Source organism: Coregonus lavaretus, assembly GCF_964263955.1.
Source record: "Coregonus lavaretus genome assembly, chromosome: 34".
In the NCBI taxonomy this organism is placed as follows: domain Eukaryota; kingdom Metazoa; phylum Chordata; class Actinopteri; order Salmoniformes; family Salmonidae; genus Coregonus; species Coregonus lavaretus.
Window position 1 is genome coordinate 2,831,615 of NC_140021.1, and position 22,738 is coordinate 2,854,352.

The 22,738-nt window shown below is 41.0% G+C and overlaps 1 pseudogene across 1 annotated transcript; it reads right to left on the minus strand.

Moving 5' to 3' along the window:
* Positions 1-2,395: 2,395 nt before the first annotated feature.
* LOC311108989 (diamine oxidase [copper-containing]-like) lies at positions 2,396-5,901 on the minus strand (annotated as a pseudogene). The gene is made up of 4 exons: positions 4,375-5,901; positions 3,463-3,719; positions 2,819-2,951; positions 2,396-2,646 (listed from the first exon to the last, which is right to left on the minus strand). The product of its transcript is annotated as a diamine oxidase [copper-containing]-like (transcript).
* Positions 5,902-22,738: the final 16,837 nt, after the last annotated feature.

The following is a 22,738-nucleotide window of genomic DNA, read 5'->3' on the forward strand; positions in this document are numbered from 1 at the left end:
TGGAGGGCAACAAAAAAAAATCTGAGGTCTTGGCTGATTGTTTTTGATTTTCCCAGGATGTCAAGCAAAGAGGCACTGAGTTTGAAGGTAGGCCTTGAAATACATCCACAGGTACACCTCCAATTGACTCAAATTATGTCAATTAGCCTATCAGAAGCTGCTAAAGCCATGACATCATTTTCTGGAATTTTCCAAGCTGTTTAAAGGCACAGTCAACTTAGTGTATGTAAACTTCTGACCCACTGGAATTGTGATACAGTGAATTATAAGTGAAATAATCTGTCTGTAAACAATTGTTGGAAAAATTACTTGTGTCATGCACAAAGTAGATGTCCTAACCGACTTGCCAAAACTATAGTTTGTTAACAAGAAATTTGTGGAGTGGTTCAACAACGAGTTTTAATGACTCCAACCTAAGTGTATGTAAACTTCCGACTTCAACTGTAACTCTTAATTGTATCTAATTGAAAGTAGTCAGGAGTACCTGAAAGGGAAAATAGTGTTCTAGAACATTGTAGAACGTTCTATCGGTTCTCTCTCTGCGTGTTTGATGGGGGCGGCTGGTTCCCTGGGACAACGGTGCAGGTGAATCCTGGACTATTTGTGAGGGGGTTCCGGATCAGCCTGTTTGCTCAGTTTACTTAGGCCCAGTCGTATTCCCAATTAAAACATTCCCACCATATAGGCCTGCTGGGATCCAAGAGCCTGACGGACGGTGGCTGATCCCGGCATCCTGCATCCTGGATGCTTAGAGCAACTAAACCCTGTCCATGGAGACCCTCCCCCAATGGGATTATGGGTGCTTTTCCCCCCAGGCCTTACTCACAATGAGGTTAGCATGACAACCACAGTAACAAGGAAAACAATCATTCTGCTAGATCTAAGTCGGATACATACAGTGCCTTCGGAAAATTTTCAGACCCCTGATCCACATTTTGTTACATTACAGCCTTATTCTAAAATTGAATAAATTAAACAATTTCCTCAGCAATCTACACACAATACCCCATAATGACAAAGTTTTTTTGAAATTGTTGGAAATGTATTAAAAACAAAAAACAGAAATACCTTATTTACATAAGTATTCAGACCCTTTGCTATGAGACTCGAAATTGAGCTCAGGTGCATCCTGTTTCCATTTATAATCCTTGAGAGTCCACCTGTGGTAAATTCAATTGAATGGACATGATTTGGAAAGGCACACACCTGTCTATATAAGGTCCCACAGTTGACAGTGCATGTCAGAGCAAAAACCAAGCCATGAGGTCGAAGGAATTGTCCGTAAAAGGCAAAGATGAACAGAGGAAAGTACAGAGAGATCCTTGATGAAAACCTGCTCCAGAGCGCTCCGGACCTCAGACTGGGGCGAAGGTTCACCTTCCAACAGGACAACGACCCTAAGCACACAGCCAAGACAACGCAGGACTGGCTTTGGGACAAGTCTCTGAATGTCCTTGAGTGGTACCCAGCCAGAGCCCGGACTTGAACCCAATCGAACATCTCTGGAGAGACCTGAAAATAGCTGTGCAGCAACGCTCCCCATTCAACTGGACAGAGCTTGAGAGGATCTGCAGAGAAGAATGGGAGAAACTCCCCAAATACAGGTGTGCCAAGCTTGTAGCGTCATACCCAAGAAGACTTGATGTCTGTAATCGCTGCCAAAGGTGCTTCAACAAAGTACTGAGGAAAGGGTCTGAATACTAATGTAAATATGATATTTCCGTTTTCTTATTTTTTATAAATTTGCTAAAGTTTCTAAAAACCAATTGTTGCTTTGTCATCATGGGGTATTGTGTGTAGATTGATGAGAAAAAACAAAACAATTTAATCAATTTTAGAATATGGCTGTAACGTAACTAATTGTGGAAAAAGTCAAGGGTCTGAATACTTTCCGAAGGCACTGTACATTTTTACATTTTAGTCATTTAGCAGACACTCTTATCCAGAGCGACTTACAGTTAGTGAGTGCATACATTTTCATACTGGCCCCCCGTGGGAAACGAACCCACAACCCTGGCGTTGCAAGCGCCATGCTCTACCAACTGAGCTACACGGGACTATATGTCCAATGACAAAACGTGTTTGTGAGTTATTATTTAAGAGGGTCTCTATTGAAATGTGCCTATGGATAGGAATGGTAAATTGTTGCAATACATTTGCATACTCATAAAAAAAAAACATTGTTATTCTTTCACATCTAAACAGGTATGATATCAACATAATATGACTTTTGTTAATGCCTGTGTCAGAATACATTATTTTGCATTTAGAATACATTCTTTTGAAATGTACATGATTTTCAATTTAAAAGTGTCAGTGCACATGAATTTGGCACCACTCAGAACCAAGGATGGAACCTCCATTTTGTGTCTTTCCTGTCAGTCACGCCAGTCCCTCAGGCTCCTGCGTAGAAGAAAGGCCTGTCAGTCACACAGTGACCTACGACCTCTGGGGTCCATCTTGGGTTTGCCCTCTTTGTCTTGCCGGACGATGACGGTACTGCGGGATGCCAGAGAGGGGTCCTCGTCGAAGAAAGTTGAAGGGACGCGGGAAGAAGCCCACGGCATTGCCGGGCGTCGCCGTATTGGGGATGTCCTCTGAGTGGGGCACGTGCAGGAAGCCCACCGTTACCCAGGCAACCAGGTCCTACACAGGAGACAGGCTGATTGATTAATTGATTGATTGAATTTATTATTGAGTTATTATACAATTACAGTCCCGTAACCTGTGAATTATACACATTAATGCCATCCAGGATAGAGAAGCTGCAATTTTGAGTCTGAGAGTGAGTTGAGTTATTGGTAGCAACAGGTCTCACCTGGTTGGTGATGTTTTCATTGTTGCGGATGTAGTCCTCGAAGGAGACCACAGGCTCCCAGGGGTCGTTCTGATTGTAGATACTACTGCTGGTGGGCTCACTGTCCTTGTGTCTGGTCACAGCCAACGGGTATCTACGGAGGAAGATAAAGCCTCTTTCACCAGTACAGATCATATGTAGTGCACTTCAGACTGAATCGGAACTGTCTGACAGTAGATGTCAGTTGTTATAATAATAATCTGAAACCCTCCATTTCTTTCTTTGGAAATCATTGCAGATCATTGCATGCGCGATAGAACAGCAGAGTATGTACTACGATGATTTTTTACCACGTTGCTGGATGCTTATTTCCTCCAAACAAAAAACAATAACAAATGCGCCTGGAGCGGCCAGTGGCGCCGTTTCGCCTATCACAGCTTTAAAGGGATAGTACCCATACTACCCCACTATATGATTAGATGGTGCCAATCTTTCCCTTTTCATTTTTTGGTTGTGGCCTGCAGATTTCCTCTGTCTACAGTGGGAGCTACTCAACAGATGGCGCGGGATGAACTGAAGTTGATTGAGGTATGAAAACATCCGATAAACAATGATTTTAGGGTGAACAATTACTTTAACTAGCTGTGTGTTGTTGTTGTTGTTACCTGGACCAGCTGATGCCGTTCTCCTCTCTCCAGCCACGGGGCAGCACACTGTTGGCGTGGTAACCTTTCTGGTGGCCCCACTTGTTATAGAAGTGCATGTAGCGGGGGAACTTCTTGCCGAAGCGGAAGGCAGCGCTGCGTTCCGTCTGGTGCTGCGTCTTGACGAGCTTGGATTGGACGACGAAATGTTTATGGCTCCACGGGGTTGGTGAAGTTCACGTACTTGAGGTTCATCGACTCAAGGCTGTTCTCCCGACCTGGAGCGTTTGACAAAAGCAATCATATTAACGGTGTCAAGCAGGGTTGGGGTCAAGAAGGGTTGGGTTAATTCCATTTAAATTCAGCAATTTCGAAAGAAGAATTTAGATTAAATTGTTAATGCATTTAAAACCTCCCTTTATTGCCCTTTGTTGAGTTCAAATGCAGTGGACCTAGGCACTAATGTTCTGCAACTCACAGGCTAGGCATATCATTTCACATGTGATTTATCAGTTGTCTTTTGTGTTTCTTGTCAATGATTCACCACAATGGCTGACATAATCTCATGTTATTGTATTTGGCTGGGAGCAACAATCATAAACCATCTAGGAGCAACACTCATAATGCAATGTTGGACCAAGTGTCTAAAATACCTTTAAGAATCTCATATACTTCCCTAGAAGTGTGTCAGATCAAACAGGGGCTAGAACACAAGCCTGTACATGTGAACATTCTTATTGCTTTGGTATTTTATTTATTTTTCTATTTTGAAAGCATACTAACCCATTTGTTATTATATACAGCTGTATGTACATATATACAGAACTTTGTAGCTTTACAGATAATCAGCAACCAATCACAGCATTTACTAAATGTGGTTCCAGAATCCTGAATGACATAACCACGCTACCAGATTAATAGAACAGAACTCATCAGCAATATCAAGGTCAACCTTGTAGTGGATGACATGCGTGTGCAGGTTGCCCAGTACGTAGTTATACACCTTGGAGCCGTAGTACAGTCCGTTAGGCGTGAAGACGGTGGCGTGGATGTAACCGGTGGCACTGACCCTGGACTCCATCACTCTGTTCTGATAGAAGAGGAAGTCCCAGATGTAGTCGTAGTTATAGACGGTGGAGGTGGTACGAAGCACCAGCACATGGTTCTCCAGACCCCCGAAGAAGTTGTAGCAACCCCTGGAAGTTACTGTTGAAGTGCCTCCTCAGAGGCATCCCCGTGGTAATCTCAAACACACACAGGGCGTTCTTGTCACGTACAGGCTTGTCCGTGTCGTAGTAATGGTGCAGGTCTAGAAAGGTGGCGATTTCGGGGCAGTCGATGCCAGGCGCCAGCTCGTAGTCCACGGTGCCCATGGTTCAGCCGGCGTCAATGTATTTGGTCTGCATGGCAGCGGGGTGTCGCCCGAATAGAAGGCAATGGCCTCCTGGAGACTGACCTCGTAGGCGATGCGCTCTCCGTTGAAGCGCAGGTCGAAGATCTGGAGGCCGGCGGAGGAGCGGACACGGAAGGCGAAGGACCAGCCAGCATATTCCACAAAGTTCCCATCCACGTGGTAGCGAGGGCCTTGGGGCTCCACCAGTTTGGGACCGTGGATGTCGGTGCGGGTGTTGCTGTGCCCGCGGGGAATGTAAGTGGAGAACAAGTCCTCTTCGTCATGGTCAGGAAGCTTGACTTTCTCCAGCGTTCCTTTCTCGTATTACTCCGCAATTTCCTCCACGTTGTCAAAGTACTGGCCATTGTACCACACCTTGTCCAGCACTCAGGGTCCAGTTCTTTATGGTTCACCAGGACCTCAAAGCCCACAGGATGGATGAAGTAGCCCTCCACGAACTTCTGCAGCATAATCCAGGTCCTCCTCTCACCCGACTCCAAACCACGGGGTGCAATGTCAGAGAACGTCAGGCACCGGTCGGTGCAGTTGTGGAAGGAAAATCCCCCCGTGGTCTCAAACAGGACCTTGTGGACCTTGGCGGTGATCTTCTGCAAAATGTCGATGATGTGCGAGTACTCAGCCACTGTGATGGGTCTTGACTCAAACCGAATGGGTCTGTCTCCCTTGAAGGTCTTCCTCCTGTACGAAGTAGGGAAGGGAAGTGGACTCACGATGATCTCTGTGATGTTGGGTTGGGCCTGGTTCCCGAACTGCACCACCACCCTGGCCTGGCGCGTGGGCTTGTCCTGGCCCCGGTCCAGGGCCATCAGGGCCTCGTGCTTGCGGGGCAGGTGGAGCTCCATCAGCAGAATGCTGTTCTTTTTCAGGGACTTGCCCCGGGCAGCTGTCAGACCCAGCTCTGGCTTGCCTTGCAGGTAGTCCCGGACGTCGCACATCTCGCGGGGGGTCAGGTCGGCGAACATTGAGGCCCCATGGTGAGCCCACTCCCGTCCACGGGCAGCTTCACACACGCCCAGAGCGAGCAGCAGCAGACAGAAGCACCTCATGTCTACTGAGACACAACTGGGAGAGAAGATAGACAGCCAGTGCAGAACGTGTTCTTATAGTCACCAACCCTATTCTTCCTGTTCGACCCTTGAGATTGTTAAGCTATGTCTGATGCTTCTCTAATAAAAGCTCTTGAGTAAACCCTCTACTGATCTTATAGAGTGCCACCTCTGTTTCCTCCTGTGCTTCCTATGCTGAAAAGAAAAACATACTGCACAGCATATCTGGCATCCAGATACATTACACATTCCCCCCACCCCCATTCTCTCCACATTGCAAAACGACCTTCCTCCTTCTCCTCCTCCTCCCCAGGTGAATCTAGGATTCATGTTTTACAGATTGCCTCTTTCAAACCGTTAGATTTAATAACCCTATTTATGTAATATTGTGATATGCTGCAATGAGGCAGACCTTAAAAAGCATGCAAATCAGAGGGCTGTAGCCAATGCACACCTTTGTAACAAAGAAACTGACCTACCTACGGTATGCGCTTCAAATGTTGAAGGGCACTTCTGCTTCCAGCCCTGAGTGAAACAATGTTGCTTTGTCCAGAACCAGAACAGCCCAAGCAGTTGTATCCTTCCCTTTGCAGTCCCGATGGAAGAGACCTAGTATGAAAACAGGGCTGAATGAACAGATATTTATATTTAACCTTCTGCTTGGCAGCGATGGAATGGGAGTGGTCAACAAGGGACTGTAAAAGTGTTGAAATCTCAGCTGTACTGTATAAATGATTATTCTACAGGTCTGCATGCAAAGAGGCTCCCAGGCAAAATTAGAAACAAATGGTTTTGAGTTGATTCCATTAGCGTGGTATGCTGAAGTCAATTTACTGTACCTAATAGGTCAAATATTTATCCTGGCAGAGGATAGTGGTTAAAATCAAATCAAATTGTGTTTGCCACATGCGCCGAATACAACAGGTGTAGACATTACAGTGAAATGCTTACTTACAAGCCCTTAACCAACAATGCATAAAAAAACAAAAAACAAAAAAACTAAGTTAAGTAAAAAAAATTTAAGCAAATAACTAAAGAGCAGCAGTAAAATAAAATAACAGTAGGGAGGCTATATACAGGGGGGTACCGGTGCAGAGTCAATGTGCAGGGGCACCGGTTAGTCGAGGTAATTGAGGTAATATGTACATGTGGGTAGAGTTAAAGTGACTATGCATAGATAATAAACAGAGTAGCAGCAGCGTAAAAGAGGGAGGTGGGGGTGGGGGGTGGGGGGGCAGTGCAAATAGTCCAGGTAGCAATGATTAGCTGTTCAGGAGTCTTATGGCTTGGGGGTAGAAGCTGTTAAGAAGACTTTTGGACCTAGACTTGGCGTTCCGGTACCGCTTGCTGTGCGGTAGCAGAGAGAACAGTCTATGACTAGGGTGGCTGGAGTCTGACAATTTTGAGGGCCTTCCTCTGACACCGCCTGGTTGAGGTCCTGGATGGCAGGAAGCTTGGCCCCAGTGATGTACTGGGCCGTACGCACTACCCTCTGTAGTGCCTTGCGGTCGGAGGCCGAGCAGTTGCCATACCAGGCGGTGATGCAACCAGTCAGGATGCTCTCGATGGTGCAGCTGTATAACTTTTTGAGGATCTGAGGACCTCAAAAAGTATTTTGAGGGGGAATAGGCTTCGTCGTGCCCTCTTCACGACTGTCTTGGTGTGTTTGGACCATGATAGTTTGTTGATGATGTGCACACCAAGGAACTTGAAGCTCTCAACCTGTTCCACTACAGCCCCGTCGATGAGAATGGGGGCGTGCTCAGTCCTCTTTTTTTTTCCTATAGTCCACAGTCATCTCCTTTGTCTTGATCATGTTGAGGGAGAGGTACACATGAGTAATGTTCCCCTAACATGCAGGAGGTCTGAGATACTCTACTGCTCATACATAGTCTGGAAAATGAATGTAACACTTTCACTGCATGCTCATTAGGGATTATTCTAACCACAATTGGTTAAATGAAGTCCCATTGTGAGTCTGTTTATTTTACTGTTTCAACCAGGAAATTATGTGTTATTACAAATATCTTGGACGTACACAACAGTTTGACATTTTACACTTGATTTACTGTTCGCTGTTTGTGGCTTCGCAGGTCTATCAACTGGGTTAGTTCTGGTATAACCAATGTGTTCCACAACAAATCACTATGGCATCCAATGACCTTCAACAACATTATATAAAACTCTATCTTCATGTGATCATCCTGTTGTTGCAGGAATGTTCCTGCACGGCAGGAAATGCAAACTTGTAGTCTATTTGAGGTTTAAAAAGGCTTCTAAAGTCTGTAATTTCCACTTCAATTTGCCCTAACAAAAAATTTATCAAATCCGACAAAAACTGTCCATTAATTATAATCCACATTAGAATGCACATTTCCTGTTGCTGCACGATTATTTTTTGCTCCTGTGTGAAAGTGGCTCAAATTAAGATATGGCATATGTATCTTTTGCAATTCTACTAATTAATCAATGGATTGTTTATCTTTGATTATTCCATTCTCTCTACTGACCAACTGTAGCAATGTATTGGAAGAGAATGGATTTCTATTAATGTTTCATGGCGTACAATAACCCTTCTGTGTTAATAATGTCCTTCATATTATCGATAACATCTGAGAAAAATCAAAATCAAAATGTATAATATATAAACAGAAACAGAAGTCGTGGGGGTAGAGATAACTGTGAATGAAAAATAAATCAAAGTGTGATGATTTCGTATGTTGATAATCGTTGATACCGTTAACCTTTCTCTGTGCCGTGTAGGCTTATCATAGCTTACACCTCTTTGCCAGGTTGAAATGCCTCTCTATCTTTAGCAGATAGTTCTTGTTATTAACATCGGAAGTTATTGTGACGTTCTGGAGAATCACAGCAACGCTGGCTGTTTCCCGTCAGTGATGGGTTGGTCCTGTTTACAGATGGTGTTGGATGTTAATCTCCCCCCAATGTTTTAACTGATGACAGGACACAGCTGTTTAATTTCCAGAGAAACATGAGTTCATGTCCTTACAAAAGACAAACGTCACATCCCACTGGGAGAATGTCTTATCTACTATATAATAATAATAATAATATGCCATTTAGCAGACGCTTTTATCCAAAGCCTTGCGTGCATACATTTTTGTATATGGGTGGTCCCGGGGATCGAACCCACTACCTTGGCGTTACAAGCGCCGTGCTCTACCAGCTGAGCTACAGAGGACCATATATCTACTGTGTTATCTACTATATATACTGTGTTATCTACTATATCTACTGTGTTATCTACTATATCTACTGTGTTATCTACTATATCTACTGTGTTATCTACTATATCTACTGTATCTACTCTGTTATCTACTATATCTACTGTGTTATCTACTATATCTACTGTGTTATCTACTATATCTACTGTGTTATCTACTATATCTACTGTGTTATCTACTATATCTACTGTGTTATCTACTATATCTACTGTGTTATCTACTATATCTACTGTGTTATCTACTATATCTACTGTATCTACTCTGTTATCTACTATATATACTGTGTTATCTACTATATCTACTGTGTTATCTACTATATCTACTGTGTTATCTACTATATATACTGTGTTATCTACTATATCTACTGTGTTATCTACTATATCTACTGTGTTATCTACTATATCTACTGTGTTATCTACTATATCTACTGTGTTATCTACTATATCTACTGTGTTATCTACTATATCTACTGTGTTATCTACTATATATACTGTGTTATCTACTACATATACTGTGTTATCTACTATATATACTGTGTTATCTACTATATCTACTCTGTTATCTACTATATCTACTGTGTTATCTACTATATCTACTGTGTTATCTACTATATATCCAGGCTCTGTCGTAGCCGGCCGCGACCGGGAGACATGGGGCGGCTAACAATTGGCCCAGCGTCGTCCAAGGTAGGGGAGAGTTTGGCCGACAGGGATGGCGTTTGCAATGCCAGGGTTGTGGGTTCGATTCCCATGGGGGGCTAGTATGAAAAAATGTTTATGTATGCACTCACTAACTGTAAGTCGCTCTGGATAAGAGCGTCTGCTAAATGACTAAAATGTAAATGTAAAAATGTAAATATATACTATGTTATCTACTATATCTACTCTGTTTCTACTATATATACTGTGTTATCTACTATATCTACTCTGTTATCTACTATATCTACTGTGTTATCTACTATATCTACTGTGTTATCTACTATATCTACTATATCTACTCTGTTATCTACTATATCTACTGTGTTATCTACTATATCTACTGTGTTATCTACTATATATACTGTGTTATCTACTATATATACTGTGTTATCTACTATATCTACTATATCTACTGTGTTATCTACTATATCTACTCTGTTATCAACTATATCTACTGTGTTATCTACTATATCTACTGTGTTATCTACTATATCTACTCTGTTTCTACTATATATACGGTGTTATCTACTATATCTACTGTGTTATCTACTATATCTACTCTGTTATCTACTATATCTACTCTGTTTCTACTATATCTACTCTGTCATCTACTATATATACTGTGTTATCTACTATATCTACTGTGTTATCTACTATATCTACTCTGTTATCTACTATATCTACTCTGTTTCTACTATATCTACTCTGTCATCTACTATATATACTGTGTTATCTACTATATCTTCTGTGTTATCTACTATATCTACTCTGTTATCTACTATATCTACTCTGGTATCTACTTTATGTTCTGTGGTAACATGGTAGTTTCTGGAATCAAGAGTTTCAGTGCTTTTAATGGAAACCCTGTTTGTGGGTAGACTCACTTCTCTCTTTGGTGACCAATGCATTGGGTTGAGGGGCTGTAGAGTATGCATCCAAAATGGCTGCCATGCTCCAGATGAGCGCTACAGGCAGGCAGGGCTTTGGTGGCAGTGGTGTTTGCTTTGGGGGTCATATGTAAAAGATGTATGCATCCATGACTGTAAGTCGCTTTGGTAGAAAATGATCTGCAAAATGGCATATATCATTACATTATTCACTCCATTTAATGTTGTTTATCACCACTCCAGGCACTGGTGTGAACACACAGTGGAGGAAAGAGTGGACCAGATTTCCCCCCGTCTTCAGTGTGAGGTGGACTGTTCCGAGGTGTACCAATACAACATGCAGGACTGGAGGCTGGATGTGGACAGGATGTGCCACAAACACGGGGGGTGACGCCATTGAACTGTACTACAAACAACTGGGTCCCAAGGCTGTCTGCTTCTTATACAAGTGAGGAGATGATCAATCACATTACTAGGACTCCAAAATGTTCAATAATTATATAAAATACAGTGGGGAAAAAAAGTATTTAGTCAGCCACCAATTGTGCAAGTTCTTCCACTTAAAAAGATGAGAGAGGCCTGTAATTTTCATCATAGGTACACGTCAACTATGACAGACAAAATGAGAAAGAAATATCCAGAAAATCACATTGTAGGATTTTTAATGAATTTATTTGCAAATTATGGTTGTAAATAAGTATTTGGTCAATAACAAAAGTTTCTCAATACTTTGGTATATACCCTTTGTTGTTGGCAATGACACAGGTCAAACGTTTTCTGTAAGTCTTATCAAGGTTTTCACACACTGTTGCTGGTATTTTGGCCCATTCCTCCATGCAGATCTCCTCTAGAGCAGTGATGTTTTCGGGCTGTCGCTGGGCAACACGGACTTTCAACTCCCTCCAAAGATTTTCTATGGGGTTGAGATCTGAAGACTGGCTAGGCCACTCCAGGACCTTGAAATGCTTCTTACGAAGCCACTCCTTCGTTGCCCGGGCGGTGTGTTTGGGATCATTGTCATGCTGAAAGACCCAGCCACTTTTCATCTTCAATGCCCTTGCTGATAGAAGGAGGTTTTCACTCAAAATCTCACGATACATGGCCCCATTCATTCTTTCCTTTACACGGATCAGTCGTCCTGGTCCCTTTGCAGAAAAACAGCCCCAAAGCATGATGTTTCCACCCCCATGCTTCACAGTAGGTATGGTGTTCTTTGGATGCAACTCAGCATTCTTTGTCCTCCAAACACGACGAGTTGAGTTTTTACCAAAAAGTTATATTTTGGTTTCATCTGACCATATGACATTCTCCCAATCCTCTTCTGGATCATCCAAATGCACTCTAGCAAACTTCAGATGAGCCTGGACATGTACTGGCTTAAGCAGGGGGACACGTCTGGCACTGCAGGATTTGAGTCCCTAGCGGCGTAGTGTGTTACTGATGGTAGGCTTTGTTACTTTGGTCCCAGCTCTCTGCAGGTCACTCACTAGGTCCCCCCGTGTGGTTCTGGGATTTTTTCTCACTGTTCTTGTGATCATTTTGACCCCACGGGGTGAGATCTTGCGTGAAGCCCCAGATCGAGGGAGATTATCAGTGGTCTTGTATGTCTTCCATTTCCTAATAATTGCTCCCACAGTTGATTTCTTCAAACCAAGCTGCTTACCTATTGCAGATTCAGTCTTCCCAGCCTGGTGCAGGTCTACAATTTTGTTTCTGGTGTCCTTTGACAACTCTTTGGTCTTGGCCATAGTGGAGTTTGGAGTGTGACTGTTTGAGGTTATGGACAGGTGTCTTTTATACTGATAACAAGTTCAAACTGGTGCCATTAATACAGGTAACGAGTGGAGGACAGAGGAGCCTCTTAAAGAAGAAGTTACAGGTCTGTGAGAGCCAGAAATCTTGCTTGTTTGTAGGTGACCAAATACTTATTTTCCACCATAATTTGCAAATAAATTCATTAAAAATCCTACAATGTGATTTTCTGGAATTCTTTTTCTCAATTTGTCTGTCATAGTTGACATGTACCTATGATGAAAATTACAAAGAACTTGCACAATTGGTGGCTGACTAAATAAATGTTTTCCCCACTGTATATTGACGCCAGGTGCGCAACTGTCAGTGGGGATGGGACATGACCCCCCTACATTCTGAAACTGCATATTTGTCCCCCCCCCCCCCCCCCCCAGTTTTATCATTGCACTGTGATATAAAATGTGACGCCGGTGTGCTTTAGGACCATGCAGAAAACTCAGAGCGGTCGGTTACGGGAGAGATGAACAGATGCAGCTGCTGTCTGTGTTGTGCTTTTTCTCCGAGTTGTAAAAGCAAGCAGAGCAGAAACGGGCTACATTTTCGTTGACTGATCTAGCTGGCAAGGTAACTGCTGTTTGACAGAAAAAAAAGTATGTATTCCCAATGCTGAGCTAGTAGTAACATGTTATGTTAGCTAATTTTTCATCCCCTCTCGACTGAAGTGAATGAACTACTAGCAGCTAGTTAGCTAGCTAGTACCTACCACAGCCAGTTCAGCTCTAGCTAGCCTCTAGCTATCTGTCAGGTAACAATATGCAGCTGTTGTGTGTATGGAAATGTTTTGTAGACTTTGTTTTGTCCCATTTCAAAATAAGTAAATTTGATGATGGACCTAGCTAGAGGTAGCCAAATGTTGGCTAACGTTACCTAGCTAGCTCACTGACTTTAGCTATTATTTTTTTCTCAATCACACTAGATCTGAATCAAACGATGAATTCAGCTGCCAAACGATTGAAGATCAATATTCTGACATTTTTTCAGCGCAATGTTTGTTTTTATTAGTCAGTATAGTAATGTAACGTTTTTGATCTGTCAGTTTCCCTAGCCAATTCCCTACTTTTCACACTGACACGGTATAAACAGCTCTACAGGCTTCACTGTCATGGTGCACAGTCAGTACACAACACTATGCTCATCGTGTCTTAGCAGGATCAAACGGGGACAGGTGTCTCTGCAGGTTCAGACAGCCAGGGAAGGCCAGTCTATGGAGCTCAGGTGAATTTTGCAGTGTATTATAACAAACAGTGAATGGATACAAAGTTCCATCTTGAGTTGATGGGTAGGCTACAGTCAGGGATTTGGGGAATAATGGTCATTTATATTATTGAACCGTTGATTCTATTCATGGATAATATAATGTATAAATGTACACCAAGGTAATTCTTTGGCATGCCTCATCTGAACAGGATCAGATGGTGACAGAGGTGTCATCAGGGTCAGGCAGCCAGGGAAGACCAGTCTGTGACGGCGTAAGAGGACAAGCAAGAAGCTTCAAAGAGTGGACATATTTTAAGGCAGTCTGACAAAACCTCGAAAGTTGATTTCCAAACTGTATCAAGGGTTGATAGAGGCTGTTCCCGATGACACAAAACATGTAAAACAAAAATGTGAGAAAGAGCCGGGAGACGCTATTGATGATGATGAATGGATACAGATACATTTCACTCCACCTAGTTTTATTATTTACTGTTCACTCTGCCTAGTTATTTTATTGACTGTTCACTCCACCTAGCTATTTTATTTACTGTTCACTCCACCTAGCTATTTTATTTACTGTTCACTCCACCTAGCTATTTTATTGACTGTTCACTCTGCCTAGCTATTTTATTTACTGTTCGCTCTGCCCAGCTATTTTATTTACTGTTCACTCTGCCCAGCTATTTTATTTACTGTTCACTCCACCTAGTTATTTTATTTACTGTTCACTCCACCTAGCTATTTTATTTACTGTTCACTCCACCTAGTTATTTTATTGACTGTTCACTCCACCTAGCTATTTTATTTACTGTTCACTCCACCTAGCTATTTTATTGACTGTTCACTCTGCCTAGCTATTTTATTTACTGTTCGCTCTGCCCAGCTATTTTATTTACTGTTCACTCTGCCCAGCTATTTTATTTACTGTTCACTCTGCCCAGCTATTTTATTTACTGTTCACTCTGCCTAGCTATTTTATTTACTGTTCGCTCTGCCTAGCACTTGACAAGTTTCACAGGATGTGTGCATATTACTCCTAAATGACCATGCGAGATATTGCCAACATGATATTGGTGAAAACAGCCTGGTGTAACAAACATACAGCATCATGTACCTTCTAGAAAACCATCCAGGGGTGCATACTGCTATTGTTGAACCCAGCACCCCGTGTTGTCTCTGTTCTCATACAAAACCTGTGGACATCATATGAAATCCTCAATGTCATTTGCTTCTTCAGTGTCTATAGAATTGACATGCCATTATATACAGTAGTCTGTGTTTGCACTGCAGTGTATATTGGCACCAAACTAATATTTACATACATTGTTTTGATAATGTAAATGTTAGTGTTGCATGACTTTGTGAACTTGCCATCACGGGCCCCCCTCATTATCACAGTGCTAATAAATGAGGGAGCTGTTTGTGGCTTCACAGTTCTATCAACTGGGTTAGTTCTGGTATAACCAATGTGTTCCACAACAAATCACTATGGCATCCAATGACCTTCAACAACATTATATAAAACTCTATCTTCATGTGATCATCCTGTTGTTGCAGGAATGTTCCTGCACGGCAGGAAATGCAAACTTGGAGTCTAGTTGAGGTTTAAAAAGGCTTCTAAAGTCTGTAATTTCCACTTCAATTTGCCCTAACAAAAAATTTATCAAATCTGACAAAAACTGTCCATTAATTATAATCCACATTAGAATGCACATTTCCTGTTGCTGCAGGATTATTTTTCCTCCTGTGTGAAAGTGGCTCAAATTAAGATATGGCATATGTATCTTTTGCAATTCTACTAATTAATCAATGGATTGTTTATCTTTGATTATTCCATTCTCTCTACTGACCAACTGTAGCAATGTCTTGGAAGAGAATGGATTTCTATTAATGTTTCATGGCGTAGAATAAACCTTCTGTGTTAATAATGTCCTTCATATTATCAATAACATCTGAGAAAAATCAAAATCCAAATGTATAATATATAAACAGAAACAGAAGTCGTGGGGGTAGAGATAACTGTGAATGAAAAATAAATCAAAGTGTGATGATTTCGTATGTTGATAATCGTTGATACCGTTAACCTTTCTCTGTGCCGTGTAGGCTTATCATAGCTGACACCTCTTTGCCAGTTTGAAATACCTCTCTATCTTTACCAGATAGTTCTTGTTATTAACATCGGAAGTTATTGTGACGTTGGCACAACGCTGGCTGTTTCCCGTCAGTGATGGGTTGATCCTGTTTACAGATGGTGTTGGATATTAATCTCCCCCAATGTTTTAACTGATGACAGGACACAGCTGTTTAATTTTCGGAGAAACATGAGTTAAGGTCCTTGCAAAAGACAAACGTCACATCCCACTGGGATAATGTCTTATCTTCTTTTATATCTACTGTGTTATCTACTATATCTACTGTGTTATCTACTATATCTACTGTGTTATCTACTATATCTACTGTGTTATCTACTATATCTACTGTGTTATCTACTATATATACTGTGTTATCTACTATATATACTGTGTTATCTACTATATCTACTGTGTTATCTACTATATCTACTGTGTTATGTACTATATCTACTATATCTACTCTGTTATCTACTATATCTACTGTGTTATCTACTATATCTACTGTGTTATCTACTATATCTACTGTGTTATCTACTATATCTACTCTGTTATCTACTATATCTACTGTGTTATCTACTATATCTACTGTGTTATCTACTATATCTACTGTGTTATGTACTATATCTACTATATCTACTCTGTTATCTACTATATCTACTGTGTTATCTACTATATATACTGTGTTATCTACTATATCTACTGTGTTATCTACTATATCTACTGTGTTATGTACTATATCTACTGTGTTATCTACTATATCTACTGTGTTATCTACTATATCTACTGTGTTATCTACTATATCTACTGTGTTATCTACTATATCTACTGTGTTATCTACTATATATACTGTGTTATCTACTATATATACTCTGTTATCTACTATATATACTGTGTTATCTACTATATCTACTGTGTTATCTACTATATCTACTGTGTTATCTACTATATCTACTGTGTTATCTACTATATATACTGTGTTATCTACTATATCTACTGTGTTATCTACTATATATACTCTGTTATCTACTATATATACTGTGTTATCTACTATATCTACTGTGTTATCTACTATATCTACTGTGTTATCTACTATATATACTGTGTTATCTACTATATCTACTGTGTTATGTACTATATCTACTGTGTTATCTACTATATCTACTGTGTTATCTACTATATCTACTGTGTTATCTACTATATCTACTGTGTTATCTACTATATCTACTGTGTTATCTACTATATATACTGTGTTATCTACTATATATACTCTGTTATCTACTATATCTACTGTGTTATCTACTATATCTACTGTGTTATCTACTATATCTACTGTGTTATCTACTATATATACTGTGTTATCTACTATATATACTGTGTTATCTACTATATATACTCTGTTATCTACTATATCTACTCTGTTATCTACTATATCTACTGTGTTATCTACTATATCTACTGTGTTATCTACTATATCTACTGTGTTATCTACTATATCTACTCTGTTATCTACTATATCTACTGTGTTATCTACTATATCTACTGTGTTATCTACTATATCTACTGTGTTATCTACTATATATACTGTGTTATCTACTATATCTACTGTGTTATGTACTATATCTACTGTGTTATCTACTATATCTACTGTGTTATCTACTATATCTACTGTGTTATCTACTATATCTACTGTGTTATCTACTATATCTACTGTGTTATCTACTATATATACTGTGTTATCTACTATATATACTCTGTTATCTACTATATATACTGTGTTATCTACTATATCTACTGTGTTATCTACTATATCTACTGTGTTATCTACTATATCTACTGTGTTATCTACTATATATACTGTGTTATCTACTATATCTACTGTGTTATCTACTATATATACTCTGTTATCTACTATATATACTGTGTTATCTACTATATCTACTGTGTTATCTACTATATCTACTGTGTTATCTACTATATATACTGTGTTATCTACTATATCTACTGTGTTATCTACTATATCTACTGTGTTATCTACTATATCTACTGTGTTATCTACTATATCTACTGTGTTATCTACTATATCTACTGTGTTATCTACTATATATACTGTGTTATCTACTATATCTACTGTGTTATCTACTATATATACTCTGTTATCTACTATATATACTGTGTTATCTACTATATCTACTGTGTTATCTACTATATCTACTGTGTTATCTACTATATCTACTGTGTTATCTACTATATATACTGTGTTATCTACTATATATACTCTGTTATCTACTATATATACTGTGTTATCTACTATATCTACTGTGTTATCTACTATATATACTCTGTTATCTACTATATATACTGTGTTATCTACTATATCTACTGTGTTATCTACTATATATACTGTGTTATCTACTATATATACTGTGTTATCTACTATATCTACTATATCTACTGTGTTATCTACTATATCTACTGTGTTATCTACTATATATACTCTGTTATCTACTATATCTACTGTGTTATCTACTATATCTACTGTGTTATCTACTATATATACTGTGTTATCTACTATATCTACTGTGTTATCTACTATATCTACTCTGTTATCTACTATATCTACTGTGTTATCTGCTATATATACTGTGTTATCTACTATATATACTGTGTTATCTACTATATCTACTCTGTTATCTACTATATATACTGTGTTATCTACTATATATACTGTGTTATCTACTATATCTACTCTGTTATCTACTATATATACTGTGTTATCTACTATATATACTGTGTTATCTACTATATCTACTCTGTTATCTACTATATATACTCTGTTATCTACTATATCTACTGTGTTATCTACTATATCTACTGTGTTATCTACTATATCTACTATATCTACTCTGTTATCTACTATATATACTCTGTTATCTACTATATATACTGTGTTATCTACTATATATACTGTGTTATCTACTATATATACTGTGTTATCTACTATATCTACTCTGTCAAGGCGGTGACCTGTGGAGCTCTGAGGTGCTGAAACGCATGACAAAAAAAATCCCTTTATAATAAAGCATTGCATCATAAAGCATTGCATGCATATCATCACATTTGCATAGTGGCATAGAGCAGTACAGTAGAGGCACTTAGAGACACATGGGACTTTTTTTTTTTATAGCCTAGGGTCCAGGAATTGTTTTGTCTTTTATAAATGCATTTCATGCAATTCTACATCATTTTACATGACTGGAGACTTTGGCATAATCTTTTTGTAATGCCGCGTTCAAAACAACTGGGAACTCGGAGCTGGGAAATCCGACTTCCGTGCGTTAAAGAACTGGGAAACTGGGAAAAAACTAGCTCCGACTGGAAAATGTGTTTTGAGCAGTCATCCAAGTGGGGAACTCTGGACTCTTTCTAGAGCTCCGACTTTCCGACCTGAAGATCATTGACGTCATGATTCAACCTCGTTTTTTTCAGAGTTCCCAGTTGTCTTGAAAGCACCACAACACTGCACAAATGATCTAAATAACAGGCTACTTTGACACTGACAAACTGAGATCAATGCCTAGGTGTGTGGAGACACATATTGTAGGCTACAATATGAGGAGGAAATTATAGTCCTAAAAATGCTTTCCAGTTTCACTGACTCACCCAATGATGCACAGCTCACTATGATGATGGCCTATGTGCTCATACCAAAAGCCTCTCTCTCATTTTACTTTATAAAAATATTTTGGTAGCCTAAAGCTGACAGATTAGAGTCTACTCTTTTCAGCAGGAGCCATTTGCTTTACAACCTGTGTTTTCCCGCGATTGTAGGCTATTTGAAATTTTGCGAAAGGCAAGTTTTGTTTGCATGTGTCACGAACGTTGAGAGACGGGTCGGACCAAGGTGCAGCGTGAAAAGCGTACATGTTTATTAACTAAATAAACATTCAACAAAACAAGAAACAACGTACCGTGAAGTCCAAAGGGCTACACACACACACACACACACACACACACACACACACACACACACACACACACACACACACACACACACACACACACACACACACACACACACACACACACACACACACACACACACACACACACACACACACACACACACACACACACACACACACACACACACACACACACACACACACACACACACACACACACACACACACCAGCCGAAGAGGAACAAGATCCCACAATACACAGCAGGCAATGGGCTACCTAAGTATGATCCCCAATCAGAGACAATGAGCGACAGCTGCCTCTGATTGGGAATCATACCCGGCCAGACATAGAAATAGAATAACTAGAACGTAAACATAGAATGTATAACATAGATTTCCCACACCCTGACTCAACAAACAAGAGCTCTATTGGTCAGGGCGTGACAGCATGCTGTTTGTTCACTGCAGATTTGCTGCTCGTTGCTAGGCTGCAGGCTAGGCCCTTTTATTGGGCTACACTCCACAGCTAGGATATTTTTTTAAAGAAGCTATTTATCCTCTGTGGTAAAATGTTGGGCTTTCTCGTGGTGTAGTATGCTATTCTGAATTATTTTCATTTCTTTCTGAACAGACAGCAGGAGAATTAATGAATAGGCAACTCGAATGAACTTTGATCGCGTTTATTTGAATTTTTACATTGCAAAAAGTGACTATAATTTTTCATGCCACGAGAGGTACCGGATCCGGACCAAATAGGTTCCGTAACGAAACAGTCCAAAACGGAGAGTTGCCGGATCCTGTTCCGTCAGGATCCGGCTCAAATTAAGCACTGATCTTTAATTTAAACCAGTTTGCTACAGCAGGAAAATAATCCTGCAGCAACGGATTGGACGTTGACACTGATTGAGCAACATTCATTTCAATTGGATAGACCGTTCAGTTTTACACATTTTTACACCCTGCTTGACAAAATACAGACTTTTTCCATTCCTCTCTCCCTTTCTCCACCCTCACTCTCTGTGCAGCCCTGCAGTGTGAAAATGATCTGGTGTATGAGGCCTGTGTTCTCCCGTCTGCCCCAGAGCCCTGAGCCACCCTCTCCTGTGTGGAGAGCTGCTTCTGCCCCACAGGCAACGTCCTCCATGGTAAGACAAGGGCAATGTCTCAATTCAGAAAGTTGTTCCGTGCCCTCTGCCATCATTCATACTGGACCTGGAGAGATGCCATCATTCATACTGGGCCTGGAGAGATGCCATCATTCATACTGGGCCTGGAGAGATGCCATCATTCATACTGGGCCTGGAGAGATGCCATCATTCATACTGGGCCTGGAGAGATGCCATCATTCATACTGGGCCTGGAGAGATGCCATCATTCATACTGGGCCTGGAGAGATGCCATCATTCATACTGGGCCTGGAGAGATGCCATCATTCATACTGGGCCTGGAGAGATGCCATCATTCATACTGGACCCGGAGAGATGCCATCATTCATACTGGACCCGGAGAGATGCCATCATTCATACTGGGCCTGGAGAGATGCCATCATTCATACTGGACCCGGAGAGATGCCATCATTCATACTGGACCCGGAGAGATGCCATCATTCATACTGGGCCTGGAGAGATGCCATCGTTCATACTGGACCCGGAGAGATGCCATCATTCATACTGGACCCGGAGAGATGCCATCATTCATACTGGGCCTGGAGAGATGCCATCATTCATACTGGACCTGGAGAGATGCCATCATTCATACTGGGCCTGGAGAGATGCCATCATTCATACTGGACCCGGAGAGATGCCATCATTCATACTGGACCTGGAGAGATGCCATCATTCATACTGGGCCTGGACTCCCTGTTCACCCCTGACTGCGTGGCAACGCAGGCCTCCAACTCAATCATCAAGTTTGATGACACAACAGTAGTAGGCCCGATTACCAACAATGATGAGACAGCCTACAGGAAGGAGGTGAGGGCCCTGGCGGAGTGGAAAATAACCTCTCCCTCAACGTCAACAAAACAAAGGAGCTGATCGTGGACATCAGGAAACAGCAGAGGGAGCACGCCCCTATCCACATTGACAGGACCGCAGTGGAGAAGGTGGAAAGCTTAAAGTTCCTCTGCGTACACATCACTGACAATCTGTGTCCACCCACACAGACAGTGTGGTGAAGAAGGCGCAACAGAGCCTCTTCAACCTCAGGAGGCTGAAGCAATTCGGCTTGGCACCTAAAACCCTCACAAAATTTTACAGATGCACAATTGAGAGCATCCTGTCGGGCTATATCACCGCCTGGTATGGCAACTGCACCGCCCGCAACCACAGGGCTCTCCAGAGGGTGGTGCGGTCTGCCCAATGCGTCACCGGGGGCACCCTGCCCTCCAGGACACCTACAGCATCCAATGTCACAGGAAGGCCAAAAAGATCATCAAGGACATCAACCACCAGAGCCACGGCCTGTTCACCCCGCTACCATCCAGAAGGCGAGGTCAGTACAGGTGCATCAAAGCTGGGACCGAGAGACTGAAAAACAGCTTCTATCTCAAGGCCATCAGACTGTTAAATAGCCATCACTAGCCGGCTACCACCCGATTACGCAACCCTGCACCATAGAGGCTGCTGCCCTATATACATAGACATGGAATCACTGCTCACTGTATTTTAGACAATGCCACTCTGACATTGCTCGTCCTAATATTTATATATTTCTTAATTCCATTATTTTACTTTTAGATTTGTGCGTGTTGTTGTGAATTGTTAGATACTACTGCACTGTTGGAGCTAGGAACACAAGCATTTCGCTACACCCGCAATAACATCTGCTAAATATTTGTATGTGACCTATACAATTTGATTTGATTTGATTTGGTGCCCTCTCATTTTATTAGTTGTGTGAATA